This window comes from Dipodomys merriami, unplaced genomic scaffold (genome assembly GCF_024711535.1).
Source record: "Dipodomys merriami isolate MVZ:Mamm:240054 unplaced genomic scaffold, mDipMer1.0.p SCAF_2, whole genome shotgun sequence".
Taxonomy (NCBI): Eukaryota; Metazoa; Chordata; class Mammalia; order Rodentia; family Heteromyidae; genus Dipodomys; species Dipodomys merriami.
Genome location: NW_027203381.1, coordinates 108303742 through 108309618, shown reverse-complemented (window position 1 = coordinate 108309618; position 5877 = coordinate 108303742).

The following is a 5877-nucleotide window of genomic DNA, read 5'->3' as shown; positions in this document are numbered from 1 at the left end:
ATAAAGGTCATGATATGGGACAGCTCAGTTGAATAAAGACCAGATTAAAGACGTAGTGAGAAACATAAAAACATAGTTATACAAAGGAGAGTACATTTAATAATAATACTAACATCTTGACCAACATCATCCCTTTCACTACATATATATATATATATTCTTTTTTTATTGTGAAAATACCATACAGAGGGGTTACAATTACATGGGCAAGGTAATGAGTACATTTCTTATCAAGCATTGTTGCCTCCTACTTTGTTTCCCCTTCCCATCCCTTCTCTCCCATCTCCACTACTATACTCCCTCCCCACCCCCCCCCCCCCTCCAAGTTGTAAAAGTCCATTTTTCGACATGGCATCCTGTAACTCTCATTGTTGCAATGGGTCCACCTGTATCCCTATTTAAACAATTTGTTTTTTTGCTTCCCCTCAACAAATTATACCAGTATCAAATACAGTGGAAAAGTGTTATATGGTATGGGAGGGACATACAAAGCAATGAAGAAATATCTTATAAATATGTGAGAAACAATAGCAAGCAAGAACAAACAAGAAAAAAGTCCTTATCTTGAGGTTCATTTCACCTAACAGCAACTTATCTAACCGTTTCTGCTTGTCTCAGACATATACTAGTTAGATCCCTTATATATATTCTTTTGTCAGTCGTGGGTCTGAACTCTGGACCTGGGTGCTGTCCCTCAGCTCTTCAGCTCAAGGCTAGTGCTCTACCACTTGAGCTACAACACCACTTCTGATTTTTTCTGCTTATGTGGTGCTGAGGAATCGAACCCAGGGCCTCATGCATGCAAGGCAAGCACTCTACCACTGAGTCACCTTCCAAGCCCCTTCAATATTTTGTAATTGGAATAATTCTTTCTCAATATTTCTCAAGGGATTAGTGATATTATTCATACTACCTTACATTCTTCACATTTTATACATTGATTTATATATTTATCTGCATATAAGAGGTAGATGTTTTGTGATAAATATGCCTGTTTAAATATTACTATTTTGAAAAATAATGTGTTACATAAAATAATTTGTGTTACACTAACGGTTAAAAAAGCACTTATAGATATAAAATAACTATATTCTCAAAAGTATAATCTAATGTAATCTTTTTAATTAAAAAATCTTTTACTGAAAATCTAGAGAAAACTTGATCAATTTATATACTTTACTCTAGAGATATCTTCTTAGGGCTTTGGCTGTATTCCATTTGGTTTGCTCTGTTTAATAGTCTATTTGCTAGTTATTCACTTCTCCTAAAATTATGCATGCTCTTGCTTGTTCTAAACAATCTCAAATTTTGATGTCCCATTTTCATTTGTCTTTGAAATCAGTCATTTGTGCCACAGAACCCTTGAGAAGCACCAGTATTTAGTGATACACAAAGTCTGAAAAGGAAACATCACTGAATGAAATCCTCTATAATTGTGGTCAAAGAGAGAATCTTTGCATTGCTATGATGAGATAGAAAAGAAAAAAATCAATCTTAAAGTGTGCCTATGTGTAGTCTTTAGAAATTTAATGGAGAATGTATTATCATGCACAAGCACATTAAGATTCAGGATGCAGAAATGAGCAAGTCAAAATGCTATCCCTGTATATACAACAGACAGAGTAAGAAAGGCACAATTGGGCCAAATAATAACGTGATGACTAATAAATTAATGGTTGCAATGTCCAAGATGCCAAGAACAATAAAATTTGCCCCAAATTAAAGCAGAACTTCACTTAACTTCTTCTCTTCAAGTATCTGTATTCAGATATAATAAGCACTGATTTTATCTGGCTCTGTGGGATAATTAAATAAGTAGTGTTGCTGTCACAATCTTAGCCCAAACAAATTGAAATTCTTTTGCTATAAAAAAGTTAGAACAATATAAAGGATGTAATACTTGATCAGAATTTTTAATTAATCAACTTATTTATTTATTTATGTTGTAAAGGTGATATACAGAGGAGTTACAGTTACATAAGTAAGGCAATGAGTACATTTGCTTTGGAAGATTATCACTTCTTCCCTTGTTTTATGCCAGTTTTCCCCTATCTGATCCACTTCCCCCAAGTTGAATAGTTCATTTTCAACAGTGTCTAATGAGTATCATGGCTGTGTTTGTTCACTCTTTGTCCCACAATTTCTATGTTCCCCTTTACTCTCCCCCAAATAGATAAACTTTCATACAAGACAGAAAGTACAGAAATCAGAAACAGAAACAAAGGAGGATAAAACAAATAAAAACAAAAAGATCAAAAATCAAAATAACATATGGCACTCTTGTTTCCATTTTCTGGAGTTCATTTTGATAAACATCATTTTATATGATCTTGTGCACCTAACTACTCAGCCTTTGTGATCCTCTCCTAAGAACAACCTCCTTTGGTCTCATTGTATGACTATTTAGAGTCCTGTTATCATGTCCAAGTTTAATTCTTTTGTCTTTTACCAGCCAAGTTAGACTGAAATTTAAAAAGACAATAAAATAGATGTAAAAACTTAGAAATGAAGCAAGAAGACTGCAACAACATTAGGAAAGGCAAAGAGATAAACCGTTTCCTGAATTTAGTGAAGAAATTGGTCACTATTGTAGTTCAAACAATGGTAAAAATTAAATGAGCAAAATAGCAAAAAAAAATCAATGCTCTTGATCATATTAAAGGTGGTATAGTATAGATTTGTAATATAATACTTGAGAATATACAGGTTAGATTGCAGGGAAATAGAAAAAGATACAAAACACAGTAAACTCATGGAAAATTCAGGTTTACATTTGTTATTATGGCAGTCATGTCACAAATGGCAGTGGGAATTCATCTATCCTACCAGAAAAGAATTGATGGCAACCTTAAAGGAAATCTAGGGAGCATGAATGCATAATGCAGAGCTGTATGATATTTGCCATACATTCATATATATATATATATATATATATATATATATATATATATATTTCTGAGGAATTCCAGGTGTTTTGTCTTTAAACAGACTTTGGAAATTAGAGTAAACAATTGGATTTAGACTGATATCCAAACTGTAAACCTTTATGTATTAATGGTTGAAGTCTTCTATATATTTAAATTACAGAAACTATGAATCCACTAGTTTTCTTCGCTTCCCTATAGTCTATATATTGCTTAGTTGAAATAGTATATTCTCTCTCAACTCTTTTACCTGTATTTCCCACTCTGAAATGAGTGTTAAAGTGGTATTAAAATTTGACAGGGTTATGTTCCTTCCCACATAGACTGGGCATGCAGGTTAATGCTCTGTTTTAAATTTGACATTATTGGACTGTGAAGAGGCTATGTTTTTCCTTTACAACCTTATTCATCATTTAAATGTAGTACCTTGACAGGTTCTGGGAGCATAGAGAAAGCCCACAACTGTCTTTTTTAAATGCTGTGGAGTTATTTCTTCTTTGGAAACTTAGCCACACAAATTTAAATCAAAATATTAAGCTAAAAATCTTCCTTTGGACATTACTATAACCTATAGTAAAAATCATGCTGTTTATTCAATTCTAAACATGTTGAATTCTTACTTGGATGGTTACAAATACATAGGTTTTAATAAATTAATATTAAAAAGTCTTGTGAAACTCAAGTAAGAGTGGAAACGTCTTCAGATGGCCACATCAACTCATATTTAAATTTAGCAAATGCATCCAAATTTAATCTGGAAGTCATATAATAGTTTTTTCAAAGAATATAAGTGAATCTTGTTAAACACTTTTTTATACTAACAATTTATATAACAGGCATATATATCATTTATAAATATATCAAAAATATCAATCATTTATATATAATATATAAACACATATACTTTAATTTTCTTCTAGGACTTTTATTCCTACTTCAGGTATTCAAAAAAGAAAATTATATCATATTTAAATTACATTTGAAAGTTATATGTATTTGGATTTCCTTTTCTGTTATGAGAACTATACTGCTTTATTACCTACCCTTTCTTTACAACTAGACACACATTGTATTTCAGCATAAGCACTGTAGAATCCGTGGTAAAGATATAGGGACATGTGGCTATATTTCAAAGAAGATCTCTATCTGTAGACATAAGCAGCACTTGTGAGATCCCTGAAAATATAGGCATATATTTCAAAGTTAATGTCTGCATTGTATTTTTAATCTTGAATCATCCTCAACACTGTGTGTATGGTTTAGTGATTTATGAAACTGATTGCAGTGATTTAAGAACAACACAGATTATTTTGGAACCTATAACACATATTCTCAAAGTAGACTGCATCCACGTCTATTTTAAATTTTATAAATACTACAAGGAAAAATCCAATGGAAAAGGACTAGAATACTATAATCACACAAATACATGTGTGCATGCACACACATAGACACACACACACATGTTCATGCACCCACAAACATGCACACCTATATGTTTTACATCATTTATATTAGATCCTTCAAGTAGAATATGTTTAATAGGTACAATCTTATACTTAACAGATTGATACTGAAAGTCTTCTACTGTATATATTATTCAGTCAGTGATGGATTTACAAATAAAAATGAAATTTTAATATTTATATGTTTTAACTTATCTGCATTAAAAATTATGGCCAACTGATTAGCTGATAACTCAATAAAGGACTGTGATTATTTAACTCTGTTATATTGATCCCTGTTTTGAAACCTTTTTGAGATAATTAAATAAAATTTCAGTGGGTTTGTTCTCAAGAACCAATAAGTAATATCTAATAATGTATAAAGAAACACACATAGGTTACAAATGACAATTCAGTACCTATTTGAAATGTTCATGGGAACAGATTTTACTTGATCTTCAGCTATAATAGATTTTCATTCTAATATTTATTGTAGAGTTCCTGTAAATGTTTTTATAATTTTTTATTGTAAAAATACTGTATAGAGGGGTTACAGTTACATGAGCAAAGTAATGAGTTCATAGTGCAATTTACTTCTTTCAAATAATTGCCCACATTGTCTCTGGTCTTAATGCAAGTAAAACCCTCCCATGGTTTTATTTTAACTGATGTTTTAGGTTTAGAGTGTTTCTAGGTAGAAAGTTAAAATGTAATGGAATTACTTATTTCATAAGACAACAGGTTGGACTTTCATGTCTTAAAATGTTATATACACTTCTCTGTTAATTCTGAAGGGTCCCAATTATGGCACTTTGACCTAAGAATAATTTGATTTAATGGTAACTTGAAAGGCAGTAATGTGAGAAGGATGTTTTATATCTTCACTTTTACTTCCTGAATATAGGAGATAAAAATTCCCTGAGAAAAGATGCTCTCTCTATGCCAGGAGAAAGGAAACATTCTTTAATGAAGTAGCAGAGCTGAGAGAATACTGAACAAACAGTTAAATTATTTCTTATCTTCTTTTAGCCTTTCTACATATAGGATTTACTTTTATCCAATTTCCTGTCTTTGTTCAGCCTCACACAATTCATGAAGGTTTTTGCTTCTTCTTATGTTCTTATAAGGCCTCTTGTGTCATGTAAAACTTCTATTAAATTTGTATGCTTTTCTCTTGTCAATGCTAATCTTAGGTCAATTCAATGCCTGGGCTCATCTGGGATCTAGGAAGTGAGAGGGAATTTTTATTTCATTACAATTTCTTTACCAAGTGGTATAAAAAGACCACATAGTTAACATATTGTATTGATAGATATTCCCTTAAGAATCACAATTCACATTATATTTCTCCATTTCCCTGAATGATCATCTCTTCATATTGTGAAAGATTCACAAATACAGTACGAAGTAAAATTGACAGCTGAAAATTCTAGCAAATGTATTAAAATATACAGTCATGGGAGGTGACTCTTTTTAAAGAGAAGATAATTATGAATCTCTTTTTAAAT